This window comes from Macaca mulatta, chromosome 1 (genome assembly GCF_049350105.2).
Source record: "Macaca mulatta isolate MMU2019108-1 chromosome 1, T2T-MMU8v2.0, whole genome shotgun sequence".
Classification (NCBI taxonomy): Eukaryota; Metazoa; Chordata; class Mammalia; order Primates; family Cercopithecidae; genus Macaca; species Macaca mulatta.
Window position 1 is genome coordinate 155,259,272 of NC_133406.1, and position 20,368 is coordinate 155,279,639.

Below are 20,368 nucleotides of genomic sequence, written 5' to 3' on the forward strand. Positions count from 1 at the left end.
CAATTACCCTCCCATTTGGCAATGGCAGCACCTGTCGGCCACGCTGCCTTCTGGTTGCTTGTGCCAGGCTGCTCTCCTACTAGAGAGTAGAGGCTGAGGACAGAAACAGCCTCTTCTAGCACAAGATCCCGGGATCTAGCACAAGAACTAACACAGGAAATGGTAAGTGCTCAGGATATTTTAAAAGTGCAAAAATGGAGAAATGAACAAATGCACATACCTGGGTCCAATATAAAGAAAACATAGGCCAGGCACAGTGGCTCATGCCTGTAATCCCAGCACTTTGGGAGGCCAAGGTAAGCAGATCACTTGAGGTCAGGGGTTCAAGACCAGCCTGGCCAACATGGTGAAACCCTGTCTCTACTAAAAATACAAAAAATATGGGCATCATGGTGCATGCTTGTAATCTCAGTTACTTGGGAGGCTAAGGCAGGAGGATCACTTGAACCCAGGAGGCGGAGGCTGCAGTGAGCCAAGATCGTGCCATGCCATAGAGTAGTTGTCTCATTATACACCTATGTCCTTTATAGAGGACAGAGAGCTCCTTGAGTTAGGGGCCGAGTAGGTCACTGCATCCCCAGTGCTAAGCATGATGTCTGACACATAGTTGGTGCTCAGTAAATATTTGGTCACCCAGGGATGAATAGACCAGTCAATGAGGGAGAGAATGAAGCCAGCCGGCCATCTCCCCAGAGATGAAGCAGGCTCAGATTCTCATTTGGAACTGAGAATCACTCTTACCTGTGGTCAGGATCAGAGACAGGCTTTTACAAACTGGTATCCTGATATTCTCTTCAAACTGACTTGAGAAACCTTTGTAAAATTCCAACCTTGCTTCCTGTCACCACAGTTATCCAGAAACTGTCAAAACCAACAGGACTCCTTGGAGGAAAGCCAGGAAGGTTGTACAATTACTGCTGTCTGTCAGGAGACTATGACAGCACCTTGGGCCCTTCCAGGGGAGGATGAAAGTTCTGATTTCTTCCTACTGGGGATAAAAACAGGAAGAAAAAAAAAGTTCTGATTAGGTGGACTCTGTCACACCTAGCAAGCCTACTCTTCTGACTGGAGAGCTGCCCTAATGCTGGGAGGCAGGTTTCCAGAACAATCTGGAAGAGAGTGAAGAGATCCGGCTCGGCTTCATTGTATTTACCTGCTAAAAAGTCTCTGCTGCTCAGAAAATGCAAGAAAGAGAAATCCACCTTTTGGGTTTCTGTGCCTCCATTTTGCTTGTAAAAATGTTAACGATGGGCCAGGTGCGGTAACTCATGCCTGTAATTCCAGCACTTTGGGAGGCCAAGGCGGGCAGATCATGAGGTCAGAAGATCAAGACCATCCTGGCCAGCATGGTGAAACCCCGTCTCTACTAAAATACAAAAATTAGCCAGGCGTGGTGGTGGGCACCTGTAGTCCCAGCTACTCGGGAGGCTGAGGCAGAGGAATCACTTGAACCCGGGAGGCGGAGGTTGCAGTGAGCCAAGATCGCACCACTGCACTCTAGCCTGTGCGACAGAGTGAGACTCCGTCTCAAAACAAACAAACAAACAAACAAACATTAACGATGGCCCCAGGGAGAGTCACAGGTGAGTGAAAAGAAGCTGTTAGGTAGGTACAGAGCTTTCACAGAAGTTTGGGGAGCACAGCAACCCCCAGCTCCTCAGGTCGGAGGGAAAAGCAAACCTGTGGTTAGCCAAGTCTTCTGCCAGCTCACAGAGACCATAGTGGGTAGCGATGAAGATGTGGGACCTAGGATCAGAACTGCTCTCCATCAGAGCTGCTGTCAAATCCTGGCTCTATCATTTACTTGCTTGGCCCATTACTGTGGTAGCACCAAAGGGAAGCTTGAGGGATGTTAGACAGCTGTGACCTCCATGAGTTCCCAAGCTGTCCCAAGTGATGATAACCATCATCACTGTGATGGACAGTTCTCACGCTTATATAAAGTATAAATATAACCACATGAGAATTTTTTGGTATTTTTTATCACAATCTAAGTTAATATGTGTGCTTTTTATGCAAACACAGCAGCAAGGCAGTTCCCTGAGCAGTGCCCCCACCACCCCATCACCACCATAAACCCCTCCTCTATGTGAATTCTGGAGCCAACACTGGCAAATCTCCATTCCTCTCTAAACCTTGGTTTTCTTCTCTGTTACAACAATAAAGGCTAATACAGTTATTGAGTACTTTCTGTTTGCTGGGCACTGACCCAGATGTTTTTTACGTGAATTATCCCATGTAATCCTTACAACAACAGTATGAAGTAGGTCCTTACCATTCTGTGCCTCAGTTTCTCAAAAGATAGAGACAATAATACCTACTTCCTGGGATTGGAGTGGGGGCTAGAAACAGAAGATGCATGTGGGATATCTGGCCCTGGTGGTGCTCAATCAATGGTACAGTTCTAACAGTTGTAATGATTACAATGATGTTGGAGAGGTTGCAGGTGAGGAAGTGAAGCAGGAAGAGGAAGATGAGGAAGATGAAATCATGGTTTCCGGTGGGCAGAGATGCCAGCTTATACTTAGACCCTCCCTCAAGTGCTCATCCACAGATGCTGTCCCTCCTGACCATGAGACCTGAAATGTCTCAGCAGTGTCACCATGCATGGTTTTATTCGTCCACACTCAGCTGAAGTAAAGAGGGGGCCTGCACAGATCTATAGAGTAAGTGGGTCTGGCCTTGATGTCCCTGGCCTTGGCTGTCAACATCTTATTTCTCTCTTGGTGACACCCCCTCCCCTCGGAAGGGCCCCTCCCTAAGCAAGTTACTTACCAGGAGTTAGAGGGAGAGGGAAAAAAAGGAACAATCCAAAGTAGCCCAGGTCTAGGACTCCAGAGAGAGCCACCAGGTCAGGGAACATGGGAATGAGGTATTAGGTCTGAAGCCCAATAATGTAAGGACACAACAGTCTGAGTCATGCAAAAAGGGACTAAAGGAGTGTGTGATCGAAACTGGTCATTGTCCAGCTATATCCATTCTCCCCTTCTTCCTTTTAGTAATACGTTCTTGAAATTTTACCGTGCACTTGGCCACTCAGCTGAAGACTACATTTCCCAGCCTCCCTTAAAGCTAATTTATAGTTACAGCAGTAAGTTCTAGCCAATGAGATGTGAATGGAAATGACATGAACAGTTTATAGGACACATCCTTAAAACAGAAGCCACATGCCCTTCTTCTCCTTTCCAACCTTCCAGTATGCAGAAACCCAGACCTGGTCCTGGTAAAGCAGCTTCCACCAGGAAGACAAAGGCAATCCCATGGGGTTGGCGAAACCATAAGGAATCAGGCTTCCTAGTTCCCCTCACCTTGGGATGCTCACATATCTTGGAGTTTTTTCCTTTAGGATTTTATAAACATCGACATTGTTTGTTCTTGCATTAAAGCAGCATAACACATGCTCATTTGCCAATTGTCCAAAATGAGTCTAACGTCCAGTTTCAAGAATGAGAATACTCTGGCTAGAATCCCAGTCAGCATGTTACCAAATCCAGAGAAATCTTGAGGGCTTCTCTGAGGGGACATGGGACTGGTTTTCAGGGTTTCAGGGAAAAAACATAAAATTCTGAGGCTCAGATGCAATTTCTGGGCTGAGGTGCAAGGGGAGGTTAGCCACTCCCATGAGAAAGGGCAGAGAGACCCTCCCTCATCCCTCCCCAGATTGCTGGGATCAAGTTCAGGCCAATGCAGAGGATTGGCCTGTACGTGATCCGGCCGAAGATCCAGTGTGGCAACCATGGGACAGCTCATTCCTGGAAAAAGCAAGACCCAGCTTTCTCACCATTGTATCCTGGCTTGCTCACCATCATGTGGCCTGGCACACAGAAGGAGCTCAATAAATATTGATTTGAATATTGACTGAATGAATAATAAGAATTGTACATTTTGAGCTCTTCAAAACAAGAACAGTTCTGGCAGCAAACACCAAGAGTTAGACACTCTAAAGGAAAGACAAGGGTTGGCTCTGCTTGGCCAGTTTCTTCATGGAACATCCCTCTGAAAACCAAGGGACCACAAAGGCTCTTTAAAAAACAGACCTCTCTCTCTCTCTCTCTCTCTCCCTCTCTCTCTCTCTCTCTCTCTCTCTCTCTCTCTCTCTGGGAATCCCTGGGCCACTTCCCAAACTGTAGCAAACAGGGAGTTTGAGTACTTCAAAAAGTCTGTGGCTTTGGAAAAACTGATTTAGAAAGACTGACTAAATGGAACTGCCTTCTTTCACCACTCATTCATTCACTCAACAAAACTTTATTGAGGATGTACTATATGCCAGCACCCAACCAAGCTCTGGTGTTAAAGAAAAGATTATAGTTTACAACTCTCTCCCCATCCTGAACGAGCTTATGTACTGTCCCGGGCTTTTCTCACAATCACAGCCTCTGCCTACCTCCTAGCCTCCACCTCAAAGAGTGGGTGGGCCATGGGGAGCACAGCCAGGATGCAACAGCTAGGAGCTACTTGAAGATGGAAGCAGAGACACAGTAATACCACCATCCAGGGATAGAATGAAAATGGATTTCCCCCTGCCAGAATTGTCCTCAGCTACAAACCAACCTTGCCCCTTAGGCCTCCACTCCCCTCCTTCCCATCTGCTGAAGGATGAGTGGGGCTGCCCTTAATCTGAGGTGGCACAATTCAGAGTCCAGGCTGCTGCAAACCCCTGCACATGCTGCTGGCTGGAAAGTGGATACAGAGATCAGATCAGAAGGCTTTCCTGGTAGGAGCCTGGACACAGGTGCTCATACTACCCACTGCCATTTGGAGTGTAGTGGTTGTCTCTCAAACCCTTCTTGATCTTGGGCAGATTGGAACTGGGCAGTGAGTGATCTGGGGACCCAGGAAGGGGAAAGACTGGAGGGCAGGGGGAACTAGCCCTGTGCCTGGGAGTTGGGAGAGGAGTGACAGAAGGGGTAGGAATGGGAAGTAGAATACCTAGGAAACCCTGCCTATTAGGGAATTGGGTCTGAAAACTTTTTATCAGAAAACCAGTGTATATGACGATGATGATGGTGACCACGAGCAGGATGTGGGGCCATGTGTGGTATCAGGAGAAAATGATCATGATCCATCCCTCAGGATAGCCAGCAATTAGGAAAGATGAACTAAAACCCTCACTGGTTGTTTAAAAAAATATGGATTTAGTTCTTGCTGGAGGAGCTGCTTATTTGTGGTTGACTTTATATTTGCAAAAACCAGGACACATATTAAAAGAACACGTCAGGCTTTTGTTAAAAAAAAAAAAAAAAAAAAAAAAATTATTTTGAACTTGTCTGAGACTTGCAGAAGAGTTTCAAAAAAAAGAGTTCTCTATATCCCTCATCATGTTCCACTAATGATAACATCTTACATGACCATAGGATAATGATTAAGAACGAGAAGCTAACATTGATATGGTATTATTGACTACACCACAGGCCTTATTTGAATTCCACCACTTTTTCTGCTAATGTCCTTATTTTGTTCCAGAATCCTAACCAGGACCCCACATTACATTTAGTTGTCATGTCTTCTCATCCACTCCAGTCTGGAACAGTTCCTCAGTCTTTCATGAACTTGACACTCTCAAAGAGTACTGGTCAATTCTTTTGTAGAATGTCTCTTCATTTTGTAGAATGTTTTCTTATGATTGGAATCATGTTATGCATTTTTGGCAAGAATACCACAAAATTGATATTGTGTTCCTCTCATCACATCAAAGTGTTCATAATGTTGATGTGTCATTACTGGAAATGTTTACATTCATCACTTGGTTAAGCTGGTGTCTGCTGAGTTCTCCACTGTAAACCTAACTATCTTTCCATCTGTAGTTGGTAAGTAGTTTGGGTGCAATATTTAGATTTTTAAAAATCCATCATTTTCTATTGATCATCCCTTTTAACCTCTGCAGGTGTCTGATTCTCCAGGGTAGTAGTCTGGTTAGCTTGAGTAGGTCACAGCCCCTTGACCCCAGATTGTCTCGAGGTCAATGGTTTTATCAATGCCCAATAAATATTCAATGGGTATAGGTGGAAAGTTCCACATGAGACATAACCATCAAATGCAATGTGCAAGCCTTGTCTGGATCTTGATTCAAACAAACCAATTATAAAAAGACATATATAGCAAATTTTAATATAGATAGGATATTGAATGATACTAAGAAATTATTGTTATTTGCGTTAGTGTGATCATGGCATTATGATTATATTAAAAACATCTTTTTCTCATAGAAATATATAGTGAAGTATTGATAGTAAAAGTGATGTGATAACAGGGGTTTAAAATAATCCAGGAAAAAAACATGTGGAGAGACACGTGACGTGAGAGTGGCAAATGCCGATCGTTATTGAGGCAAATAATTGGCACATGGGGCTGGGCGCGGTGGCTCAAGCCTGTAATCCCAGCACTTTGGGAGGCCGAGATGGGCAGATCACGAGGTCAGGAGATCAAGACCATCCTGGCTAACACAGTGAAACCCCGTCTCTACTAAAAATACAAAAAAATTAGCCGGGCGTAGTACCGGGCGCCTGTAGTCCCAGCTACTCGGGAGGCTGAGGCAGGAGAATGGAGTGAACCGGGAGGCAGAGCTTGCAGTGAGCTGAGATCGCACCACTGCACTGCGGCCTGGGTGACAGAGCGAGACTCCACCTCAAAAAAATAAAAATAAAAAATATTTGGCACATGGAATTCCATTATATTTTTCTAGTTTTATATATTGTTTTAATTCCCAAAGTAAAAAGTAAAGGTTTAGATACATTAAAAAGTGATTTGTCTCAGTTAATCTGCCTCAGAAAATACCACACTCATATATTAGTGTAATTTTATTCTGCATTCTGTGAAAACTGGACACTTCCCATACTACAACAAAAGCAAAAAATGATCCTATTATCAGGATCTGGGTGGTTGCTTGCTTTGGGTTCCCAGCCCAGATGACACTGCCCTCTTGGTGGCTTTTTCTCAGGGGCACTCTTTCATCCTTGTCTTCAGTAAGTATTCATCTTTCTTGCTGCTAACTCCTTTCTTTTTTACTTTTTTCTATTTTTATAGAGAAGTAAGGTCTTGCTCTGTCACCCAGGCTGGAGTACAGTGGCGCGATTACAGCTCCCTGCAGTCTCAATCTCCTGGGCTCAAGTGATCTTCCCACCTCAGCCTTCTGTGTAGCTGAGACTAGAGGCACGTGCCACCACACCCAGTGACTTTTTTTTCTGTATAGACAGTATCCTCCTACGTTGCCCAGGCTGGTCTCGAACTCCTGGCCTCAAGGAATCCTCTCACCTCAGTCTCCCAAATTGCTGGGATTGCAGGCGTGAGCCACTGCGACCATCCACCAACTCCTTTAATTCATCTTAATGCTTGTCCTGTTCCTTCTAGAGATTTTAGAGCCCATTTAACCCCAGAGTTGGATTGTTAGCCTCTTTGAGGCTCAACTTCTTTATTTATAAAATGAAGCTAGCATAGACCTACCACACGGGTCATGAAGAGAACTGAGAGGATAACACATGTGCTCCTATTCTGTGCAGGTGTGGTACATTGCGGGTGCTCAAGAAATGGAACTTTCCTTCCACTGCGGTTATGCCTGCCCCAGAAAACCCTAGGAGAGACCCAGTCCTGGCACAGCAAGACACTTAGAACCCAAAACCTGGGCATGAAACCTGAATAATGTGACTTTGCTGAGTGGCAGAATTGTTGCCTTACTCGGTAGCCTAAGTTGTTTTGGAATTTGATGTAGTTAGAGATATAAAACACAATAATCTGACAATTCTATGCTCCTTCTGACCTGGCAGATATCTCTGAGACCACTGTAGATGATTGTGCAGTACATATACTTCTGATACACAGTTACACATAGTCATCCCAGACATCTGCCCCAACAGATGTAACTCGCTTCCTGCCTTCCTCTCTCTATCCCCTTCTATTCCTTCCCATCCTTCTTCCTCTTTTCATTCTTTCATGTAAATGGAAATCATAGTAACACTCTGAGGTTGTGACGTAAGTCAAAGTAGATGTGTCTAAAAGTGCTTTAACTCTAAAATGCTATATAGAAAGTTATGCTTTATTGTTTTATTTTTCAGGACAAGAACTATTATATATGTGTTAGATACCATCAGTTAAAGTGCTGGGTTGGTTTATTTGGGGGGTGTTGGTTCTGGTTGCTGTGCGCATTCCAGTCCCTAAGGCAATCGGTGGTATTTTGAGAACCTAGCTGGCATCCCTATATGACTGGGATAGAGACATGACTCTCCCGAGCGGTGACCCTCCTCCTGGAGCATGCTACCTAGATCCACACAGGTGAGAAGTGGCTCAACTACAAATTAACACCTGGCACTCAGTGTGTCTGCCCTTGTAATTTCTGGCGTGGGGATTGTATCAGAAACCATATGTGTTTCCTTTGTCCTGACATACAAGACTTGTCTCTCCAGATTGGCAGGTACACAGGCCTCTGGCTGAACCTCAATTTCAACAACTCTGGAAGGCCCTTTAAGGTGCTCCCCAGGACCCTGTTGGAGTCTTAGTAATAGGGTTTCACTTCCCACCCTGATTTCTGAACCTATTGAGAAGTAAGATAAAAGACCAAGTGGTTAGAGGCCAAAATATCACATTCACCATTGATAAAGTTTAGGTTGGAAGGCCTAGCTCGTATCTCTTGGCAAATGGAACCTCAGTTTTAGGTGTGACCCTTTCATGGGAGTGCTGGGCCAGGGAAAGCTTCCACCCTGGCCAGAGCCTGCCTGGAGGAGCTGAGCAGAGCCTATGCTCACAGCAGACGAGTGCTCCCAGGAAGAGGACACAAGGTTTCGAGCCACATTCCCAGTTTTTCCCTCCCAAATTCACCAGTTACAGAAGGAACTCTGACTGGGACCCGTGCTAGCCAAGAACCGTTTCTCTCCCACAAAGTCTTCTCAGGGCAAAATGTTTATAGAGTGACAAGTTCCCTCAAGAGGAACATCTGGTCACCCTTGAATCTATGCTATTCTGACAGAATAACTAAAACATGCTCTTCCATGCCCTGTCTGGTGTTTACCACAAACCAAAGCTATGTGCTGGCATTCACACCTCCCACCACCGCAGTCTCTTCTTCCATTTACCTAGCATCCAGCACCCACTCACCACCCGCTCTAGTCTGAGGCCCCACAGGGTATCGTGGCTTGAGCCTAGCATTTCCAACTGTTTAAGGGATGCAACCTGCTTCTCTTTTGTTCTTACACAGACACATTCTGTTGGCAGCTTCCACATCTTTGGACCTCAGTGTCATTAAGCATCACATGGCCCCACAACAACAATAAATGGAAAACCTAATCCTCGTGTGTGTGTTTTTAAAAGTCCGTTCCATTTAAATGAGTCATACCATTAAGTCAACACACAGTTTCGCTTTAAACCCTAAGGCACTTACATAAATCCCCAGGGGTTCACTGTGACCCTGTGCAAGGCTTCTTCCTTTTCTGTAAACTTTCGTTCTTGGATTACACATTTCCAGGGATGACGGCCAACTCCTCCTTTTGCCTTCTGTCCTCTGAGTGTGTGTGCGTGTGTGTGTGTGTGCGCGCGCGTGTGCACAAGCCCATGTGTATTTTATGTCCGCATCCTGGTCCTGCAAATAAAAGTCACCTTTCCTATTTTCTCAGCAACTTGAATCAATTCCACTTTCCCATTTTCCCATTAGTGTTTGGTGTGTGTGCTTTGCTGGATTGGTCAAAGAAGCTCCCCACTCTGCAGAATTTTCGAAGGCTCCTAAGGTAGAGAGCATTATATTGGAAAGAAATGGAACTTTCTGATTCTTCAGAGACTCAGCCTTCTCCTGTGAGGACCCAGTTGCTGGTCAGATGTTTAGGAGAACCCGGCAGGCAGTCTATGCTTCATGGTCTTCCTAATAACACTTTATGCTTCCTTCTACTAAGTACAACCACTATATTTTAATGACTTCTCTTTCTCCTTCCCTGCTCTGTGAATTTCTCCAAGGCAAAAACTCTGTCCTAGCCAGTTATGATGGCTCGCGCCTATGATCTGAGCTACTCAAGAGGCCAATCACTTGAGGCCAAGAATTCAAAACCAGCCTCGGCAACATAGTGGGGCCTTCATCTCAAAAAAAGAAGAGAAAAAAAGTCCTGTGTTCTATTCTTCTTTTGATCCATTTCAGTTAGCTCCTGACTCTTAGTGCCAGCTCAGTTAATATTTGAGAAAAGGTAAAGGAAAAGAAAGAAGCAAGGGAGGCCAGAAGGGAAAGAGGTCCCAGCGCCCTTGAATATGCTGGCACTCCCTCTAGAAAGCTGCTCCTACATGTTTCCCCGTGGCCGGCTCCTTCTCTCTCTGTCATTCCTATGTCCATTCAGCATCACCCCCTCAGAATGTCCTTTCCTGACATCCTTCTTAAAGGAGCCACCACACAGTCACTCTCTATGTTACTTTCCTGTTATATCTACTTCACAGCTGTTTGTGATCTGAAATTATTTAACTGTATGTTTATTTATTACCTGACTCGCTCCACTCTGATGTAAGCTCCATGAGGTACAATAACTTTAGGATCTTAAACAGTGCCTAGCACATAAGTGCCTAACAAGAGTCAATTAAGGCTGGGCACAGTGGCTTACTTCTGTAATCCCAGCAATTTGGGAGACCGAGGCCAGTGGATCACCTGAGGACAGGAGTTCGAGACGAGCCTAACCAACATGGTGAAACCCCATCTCTACTAAAAATACAAAATTAGCCAAGTGTGGTGTCAGGTGCCTGTAATCCCAGCTACTTGGGAGGCTGAGGCGGGAGAATCGCTTGAATCCAGGAGGCGGAGGTTGCAGTGAGCCAAGGTCATGCCATTGCACTGCAGCCTGGGCAACAAGAGTGAAACTCAGTCTCAAAAAAAAAAAAAAAAAAAAAGACCAGGCACGGTGGCTTACGCCTGTAATCCCAGCACTTTGGGAGGCCGAGGCGGGTGGATCACCTGAGGTCGGGAGTTCAAAACCAGCCTCACCAACATGGAGAAACCCTGTCTCTACTAAAAATACAAAATTAGCTGGGCATGGTGGTGCATGCCTGTAATCCCAGCTACTCGGGAGGCTGAGGCCAGAGAATAGCTTGAACCCAGGAGGTGGAGTTTGCAATGAGCTGAGATCATACCATTGCCCTCCAGCTTGGGCAACAAGAGCGAAACTCCATCTCAAAAAAAAAAAAAAAGTCACTTGAATGAATAAACAGAGAAAGAGAGAAAGGCAGGCAGGCTCTCCTCTCCTTTTGCCCACTTGAATTGACACCTTAAAATATAGACCACCACAGACAAAAAGAAGCTGTTCTTCTGTCCTTTGCTGACATGTCCACCCGGCTCTTTAACATGGACCGCAGGGCCCAGAAGGCATCTTTATTGGGAGAACAGTTCAAGATGCAAAAGAACACCGTCGGGAATGTGGTGGTGCTCGGGTGCAGAGCCCTTCTGGAAATGGTTCCAGCCACACCACCTGTGTTCACCATACAGACTGAGCGTCTGAAACTGTTCCCTTGGGAGGGAACACAGGTTTCACAGACACCCACAGGTATTTAAGCAGAGGTGAGGGCTACTGTTGATATGTCATGGCACGTGGGAACATGTGGCACTACAAGACCTCAGGGGAGAGCCCGACTTGGCTAGCCAGGGGCCAGGGGCTGCCGCGCTGCTGCTCTGCCAGCTGCACTGTCCTCATCCCTCCTCTGGGCATCCATTTCCTGCTCTCTCACTGCAGACCTGTGCGCAGGAGCCAAACACGCTGCTCAAGAACCTCGGAGGCCCATTTCGCAATTCCACAGGGGAAAATCTGGTGAGTCCAGCTTGGGTCCAGTGTTTACATCTTGTCCACTCAACTATGAAGGGAAGAGGGTCACACTGTATGGGTGTGGCAGCTGGTACAGGGTTCACAAAAAGGGGTATGTAGTTGGGGATCACCCCAAAAACATCTTTACCTTCGTCAACAGATGGTGTGCACAGTCTCCAATATCTGAGAAGCAGTTTATGGTCATTGCCCTTTAAATGTCCAGATGTTTTCCATTTGTCTTTCCTGTCATTAGCCAACAATCACCTGGCAGTGGAAGCATAAAATATAAGAGGCTGCCCTCTGAAATATTTTCTGGGTCACTAAGGGCATTAAACACTTGTTTCCAGTGTTAGGGAAGCTAAAACAGAGGTCGTGGGTCAATGACAGAGAAATGTTTTAATGTCTACATTGGCCTGAGGAAGCCAAATGCTGCAGAAATCCTGTGGGCAGCTTTCCATCTTCCTCTTTCATCAATGTCAGGGCCTGAGAAAACAACTCTTGGAATGTATCCACTTGAGTCCAACCATTTCAACAAAACAAGATAGAGTATATTCTGAATGCAACGCAAACACACCTCTCTGTGGGTAATTATGAAACCAGCTCACGCAGCCTTATGCCTCCTGCGATGACTATTTCTGACTCATTCCATTGGTTTTTCTGGCTTTACAGCCCAGTTGCATGTGTTATAAGATGACACTAGGTGAGATCATACCCTTTTTTTGTTTGTTTGTTTTTAATACTTGGTAATTTTCAACCGAATTTATGTTTAAGAAACCGTTCCCTTGGAAGGCCGAGGCAGGCAGATCATGAGGTCAGGAGATCGAGACCATCCCGGCTAACACGGCGAAACCCCATCTCTACTAAAAATACAAAAAATTAGCTGGGCGTGATGGAGGCCGCCTGTAGTCCCAGCTACTCCAGAGGCTGAGGCAGGAGAATGGCGTGAACCTGGGGGGCAGAGCTTGCTGTGAGCCGAGATTGAGCCACTGCACTCCAGCCTGGGCAACAGAGCAAGACTCCATCTCAAAAAAAAAAAAAACAAAAAAAAAACTGTTCCTCTGTTGAGGGAATCCTGTTGATAGACTGGAAGAGAGACGGGAGGAAGAGGGGCATAAAATAATGTGGCTTCAAAGACAGATGCAGCTCTGCACAGTAAAGTAAGAAATTGGTTTAACTATGGACAGAGACACATTTCCAAAGATGATGTCTCCTTTGGAGGCATATTCCTACCCGAAGAATATAAGAATATGTAACCCAGTGTGTCCACCACTGCCTTGATTTATTGAGAGGTCTGGGGCCAGTTCTGTCTGGTCCCTTCTTGCCCGGGTACTATTCCATGAAGACCCTCTAGGAGACCAAGTCTTCAATCCTGGGGCTTCTAAGTGCCCTGGACCGCTGGGAGCAGGGACTTTTCACATGGTGTGCGAGGGGCAGAGGGCTGGACAAAGCCCTAGGGCACAGGGTTGTCTCTGGGCCTTGCTAGTAATCACTGTGACTGCAGGCCATGAGCAACGTTCACCACAAGCACATGGACATCTAATCTAGGTCCTGAGGACCAGTGGGGGTCTCCAGGAGTGGGGAGCTGATGGGCCACAGTCCATGTTTCAGTAGAGGACAACTATCTCTCCTTCTGCCCTTGGGGTCCTTACCATCTCCCTATCCCCAGCCTGTGGAATCCTCAGTCTGGAAAGCAAAGCTCTCTTTGCAGTTTTGCAGTTATGCAGGATGCTGTTTCTGTCTTCTACCTGCACTGGTGACTTTTGAACTGAAACGCTACAAATTTGGCTAATTCTCTGCTTCAAAAGCAACATCCTTCCCCTAAAGCAATGATAACTCATATCTCGTCTGGCCTGGGAGGAAGATCATCAGAGTGCAAGTGAAGAAAATCAGAGAACACAAAGCTGGAAGACGTGTGCGGGGGGGAGGGTGGGTAAGAACACAGAGTGAATTATTTAAAACATTAACCCACTTCATACATAGGATCAGGCATTGCGCCTGTATATAAGCCTTGTTATTGTGGAGTTGTGTGTTCTCATTCACACGGTTTCTTGCAGGGCTACAGGACAGACATGTGGACCTCACATGGAGGAGAAAGCAGAAAAAGTAGCTGGACTGGCTTAGTTCAGCAGAGTCTGGGCTGAACTGTGGATGTCCTCCTGTAGAGTTGAGTGGGGAACCTGGATCTTGGGACATGTACCAGGGTGAGACAATTCTGAGGCATGTTCTATACCAGCTCTGTCTGATAGGAATATACTGAGAGTCACATATGTAATTTCACATTTTCTAGTAGCCACAGTTTGAAAAAGCAAAATGATACAGATGAAATTAATTTTAATATTAATATATTTATTGAACCTTGTCTACCTAAAATACTATATCAATGTGGTAATCAATATAAAAAATAATACGTTTTACATTATATATATATATATATATATATATATATATATATATACTGTTATAAATCCAATGTGTATTTTACATTTGGAGCGCAACTCAATTCTTACTAGCTACATTTCAAATGCTCAGGAGTCACAAGTGGCTATTGGCTACCATATTATAGGTCAGGGAAGCTCTATACTCTTTCTCACAGGTTCCCAGTGGGATTGAGCCCCAGTTGCCCACAGTGGTAATCTTCTGATTGATGTCCCCTTTCTAGATTTCCTTTCCTTCCCCGAAGGCCTCCATTCCCCTGCCAATGCTTCCTGGGATCATCTATCCATCAAATGAACTACTTGCTGTCAACTCCTTCCCTCAAAGTCAGCTTCTGGGAAATCCAACCTAAGATATGATTGTTCTAAGCCCATAAGCACTAAGGATAGCCACATCTTCTGTTAATTAACTTCTTCTCATTGTTGAACTTTCTATTACTTTTACATGGAGTAAATACTTGCTAAAGGTTACAGCAGGGTGTATTCTGTGTTATGACAACCTAGCGGAAAGGTCTGCCCATTCTGGAGCCTGAATAGCAAAGAAGAGAACAATGTCCCCTTCCCTCAGGCCAAAGTGGTGGGAGCAGTAGCAGTGCCCAAGGAGACAGCTGTGCTTAGCAGGGGGGTGACCTCTCGAGTGTCACCAACAGCAATGTGCCTGGGCAACAAGGAGACTGGGGCAGCAGAACACAAAGGACTCATCTTGCTTTCACATAAGATGGCCCTGGGGACCCTCAGATAGGCCAGAGGACAGTTTCCAATCACCAGACCAAGGGAAGGAAGTACTGGCTACCACAATTTTATATTTAAAAGGAAATTTAAAATTTTGTAGGTATAGATGGTAAGGTCAGGACACCCAGTCACAAGTGAATTAATTCTCTTTTTTGTTTTGTTTTGTTTTGTTTTGTTTTGTTTTTTGAGACGGAGTCTCGCTCTGTTGCCCAGGCTGGAATGCAGTGGTGCACTCTCCACTCACTGCAATCTTTGCATCCTAGGTTCAAGAGAATCTCGTGCCTCAGCCTCCTGAGTAGCTGGGACTACAGGTGCACACCACCACACCTGGCTAATTTTTTTGTATTTTTTTGTTGAGACAGAGTTTCACCATGTTGGCCAGGTTGGTCTCGAACTCCCGGCCTCAAGCGATCCATCCACCCGCCTCGACCTCCCAAAGTGTTGGGATTACAGGCGTGAGCCGCCCCGCCCAGCCACAAGTGAATTAATTCTCTATCTGCTGTTTCAGTCAGGATGACTTCAAAGAATCCTCTGTCCATGCCTCTGAGAACAACAAAGAAAAACAATAACCAGTTGAGATGCAGATCAGCTCTGGCACTGTTCATAAATTCTCCCAGAAGAAGTGCTTTCCAAGGAGTGGGAACCTGACTTATAATGATGCCAAACAACACCTGACAAATAACACAGCCCTGAGGGGGTGTGGAGCAAAGATGAAAGAGCAGTTTCACGTCAGCAAGCACTAAAATATTTCTAGAAGAAACCTGACCCCAAAATGCTACATCTACATATATTAACAAAATATTCTGTGATTTATTTATCCAATGAAACTGGAAATTTCCTTCCTGCTCATTTGCACTTTGTCTCCATTTCTCTTGTGCAAAATGGAATACCTTTTGAGAATCTAGATGATTATTGCCAGGCACATTTTCACTGGAGCCATCATCTCACCAAATAAAGGCCAGTATATTTCAACCTCCATCAGCCAACATAATAAATGGACAAAACATTATACAGAAGATGAGTCTAACCTTGTGGCCTTATTTCCTTACCTTCCAAAACCATATGCCTCATCATCTTTTCCAAAAAGTGAATTTAAAATAACAATACTAACATTTCATTTTGGCTTCCACAACACACTCTACTGAAATTACTCTCTCTAAAGTCACCAGCAATTCCCTACCCTAATACCAGGGGTCTGCTCTCAGTTATCTTCCTACTTGAATTTTCTGCAGCATGCAACATATTGAACAATCTTTTCTTTGTTCACTCCATTGCAATAAATATTTATTAGTACCTACTATAAGCCAAGCACTGTTGTAAACATCTTCAGTATATTAGAAAATAAAACAAAGACCTCTTCCCTTCTGGAGCTTACATTGTGGCATAAGAAGACATCATAAACCATAACCCTAAGGAAACGATAATGTTAGAAGGTGGAGACCAAACTGCCCTGTGGTGTAGCAAGGAAGGTCTTGAGCTTTGAAGGCAGGAAAGCATGATTCAGAGACTGGAGATAACAGAAAGCTGTGGGGTAACATGAGATTTTCTGCAAAAATATTCCCAAACAGTCTGTGACTTCCTAAGCATCACAAAATGCCAATGTGACTAGATCTCTTATAGAAAACAGAGTTGGGGTGTTGCTTCCCAGCTGGCTCTGGCAAGTTCTATGGATTCCCTCAAATCCACCTCTCCGGGCTCTCTCACTCCTGCCACTGCATTGAGTTTGGGTCCTGAGTTCTGCCTGGATGACCGCCTTAGCCTTCAAGTTGCAGTCCTTTCTGGAGCCCCAGTCTTACTATCATCCACTTCACTCCCCATAGTGCTGCCTGGTGGACTGATTGTCCCCTAAAATACAAATCAAATCCTGGCACTAGCTTTTTCCTGAAGTGGACATCCTAAATTGGCAATATGCTTTCCAAAGAGCCCCTGATAATATAGACACTGAGAGACACACGCTCATCTGCTGAAAGAAGCATACCTAGAAAAAGCACAATGGAATCCATTTTTCTCACGAAACTAGAACAAAATGCTACTCCTATTAAAGAGGGTTGACATGCTTTTCATTGCTTTAGGAACTACCCGTAGTTGAAATCAACAGCAAAGATTCTAAGGAACTGCAGGTCATTGACAGAGGTAAACTAATTTCAACAGCAATCCAGATAATCACGAGTGGTTGGTTTGGGGGCTTTAGAGGTGTCACCAAGCAGTTTAAAGCACAGGAAGCAAGCTCACTGCCTGGAAGCTGAGGAGCTGCAGATTAATCCCTAAATTTAGCATCTTGATATGGGTGAAAGCAAACTAGGTACACGATTGCCCGATCAGAAACACAGAATCAACTCACTTAGCAATAGCGAGTTATGTTTCTGCTCTGAAGGTAGGTCAGCAGTGTACAGGCATTGCCCAGAGGAAACTCACCCAGGGAGGCAGTCTGGGGCTGAGTTTCCTCAAGGAAGCATGGTTGAAGGAAGAAACTGCAGTGTAGCTGAAATAAATCAAGGTTATCATCAAGAAGATGGTGCTGACAAGTTTCAGATCTAAAGGATGAATTAATAATGATACTAAGTCTCAAGAATAGTGAAATCCTGATCATTACTCCCATCTCCTGCCTGCATGGTATATGCAGAAACTAAGCACTCTCTAACCTTTACATGAATCAACGAGATAAGATGTTGCTATTTCTTTTTCTTTAAATGTCAGTGTTTCCTAATACTCCACCTTTACCCCTCTTCTCCTATTTAAGCTTTTTCCTAGGTGGATGAGGAACCTGGGGCATGGAGCATTCAGGTAACTTGCCTGAACCCAAACAGTGAGTAACAGGACTACAAGGAGTGACTCAACCCCAAGTAAAGTAAGTCTGAAAACCAGTGAATGAGGCGTGAGTCAGAAATGATAAAGACGGAGGTCAGGATGGAGAATGGGGCAAGGAATGGGTTGATGCAAGCAGGTTAGAACCAAGGCCAGGAGGAACTACAGAACACTGAATTTTCCTTTGGCTGTTTCCTGGTGTATCCCAGAAGTAAGAATGGCTGTTGAGAGGAACCACGAAAGTAATGAAAAAAGTATGCTGACATAAAAGGGGTTAAGAATGACCTCCAATTGAGGCCAGGTGCGGTGGCTCACGCCTATAATCCTGGGACTTTGGGAGGCCAAGAGGGGTGGATCACCTGAAGTCAGGAGTTCGAGACCAGTCTGGCTGACGTGGCAAAACCCCGTCTCTACCAAAAATACAAAAAAATTAGCTGGGCATGATGATGGGTGCCTGTAATCCCAGCTATTTCGGAGGCTGAAGCAGGAGGATCGCTTGAACCCATGAGACAGATGTTGCAGTGAGCCAAGATCACACCATTGCACTCCAGCCTGGGTGAAAAGAGCAAAACTCCAGCTAAAAAAAAAAAAAGAATGACCTCTCAGTCACTCATTCAACATGTGTTTACAGAACACCTAGCATATGTCAGGCTCTGTTCTAGGAGCAGCATTGAAAAAGTAAATAAAATACTGGCCTCACTGGAGTTACACCCTAGTTGAATAATAATAGATTAAATATGAAACACTAAAAATAATAGATTGCATATGCCCTGTTGTCATAGCCAGCCCTTTCCAAGTCAAAACCCCAGTAAAACCAGATTAGCAAATTAGAGGAAGAATAAAGGAGAAAAATAACAACTTCTGACCCTTCAGGCCAAGCTCTTCCTCATCTAGCAGAGATGCCCAAGATACAAGTGGCTCTGGCAGTGTGAATAGCGGCTTAGAGTTGGGCACACTCAAAATCACTAGGCCAAGCCAAGCACCATGGCTCATGCCTATAATCCCAGCACTTTGGAAGGCCAAGGCAGAAGGATTGCTTGAGCCCAGGAGTTCAAGACCAGCCAAGGCAACAAAGTGAGACCCCCATCTCTAAAAAAATTAAAAAATTACCTGGGCATGGTGGTGTGCACCTGTGGTCCCAGCTACATGGGAGGTTGAGGCAGGAGAATCGCTGGAGCCAGGAGGTCGAGGCTGCAGTGAGCCTTATTCACACCACTGCACTCCAGCCTGGGTGACAGAGTGAGACCTTGTCTCAAAGAAAAATAAAAATCACTAGGCCAATCACATCACCTTCTGGTTTTGGGGGGGTTTTTTAAGAGACAGAGTCTTGCCCTGTAGCCCAGGTGGGAGTGCAGTGGCACAATCATAATCACGGTAGCCTTTAACTCCTAGGCTCAAGGAACCTTCCCGCTTCAGCCTGCCAAGTAGCTAGGACTACAGGTGCAGATACGGTCTCATTATGTTGCCAAGGCTGGTCTCAAACTCCTGGCCTCAAGTGATTCTCCTGCCTTGGCCTCCCAAAGCACTGGGATTACAGGCATGAGCCACTATGCCCAGCCAACTTCTCATTTTTTAATTACCTTCTATGACTCCCTCACCAAAAAAAAAAAAAAAAAATACACACACACACACACACACACATATATACATACACACACACATACCCACACACATATATATAGAGTTTGGGTTATGCTTGCTTGAATACCTTGCAGGAAAGAAACATTACTTCCCAATGCAGCTCACTCTAGAGGAGTTTAGGTTTGGTTTGGTTTTGTTAACCTTATACTGACTCTGACATTAAATTTTTTTATAACTTAGGTGATAGGTCAACAGGTGCAGCAAACCACCATGGCACGTTTACCTATGTAACAAACCTATACATTTGGCACATGTATCCTGGAACTTAAAATAAAATTAATTTTTAAAAAATCATTTTATATTTTCAGTTTGGGGTTATCCACAAATTAATAAAAATGCTTTCTGGATAAGTGGCTTTCAAACAATGCTCTGTAAAGCCCTTGGTGCTTTGAGGAAGTTGCTCAGAAGTACTGGGGCAAGGTGGGTGGGCAAGAGAGAAAACTTCTACCGACCCAGTAGACAGGGCCTTGAGTTTAGTTTCCACAGAGAATTTTATTGGAAGAAAGGGTTGCATAGTTAGAAAAACATTTGAAAACCCCTGTTCCAGATATTCATCCCACAAGTCACTATTATAAATGTTGAATCGAATAGAGTTGAGAGCAGAGCATTAAGATACATTTCCCTGCATGCGGATGGCAATCACTGTGTCTTGGGTATGGCAGGAAAGCCAGGTGCGAATCAATCTCATTGTTCCACATGGACCCCCAAGGCTTATGAAAGACCCTGTAAATGTCTCCCTGAAGCTGTCAGAGTGTGCCCTTTTAAGTTTCATCATTCATCGGGATCATTGCTTTTCAGCCCTGGCTCTGCATTAGAATCAACTGGGAAGTTTTAAAACTACCACTGCTCCTCAAGAAATTAAATATCGTTACCACGCAACCCAGCCATTTCACTCCTAGATATATACCCAAGAAAAATGAAAACCCAAGTTCAAATGTCTGAAGGCCACATCCCTATATACCAGCTGGTGAATACTGGGGGAGGGATTAGATGTCCCAATTTGCAAAT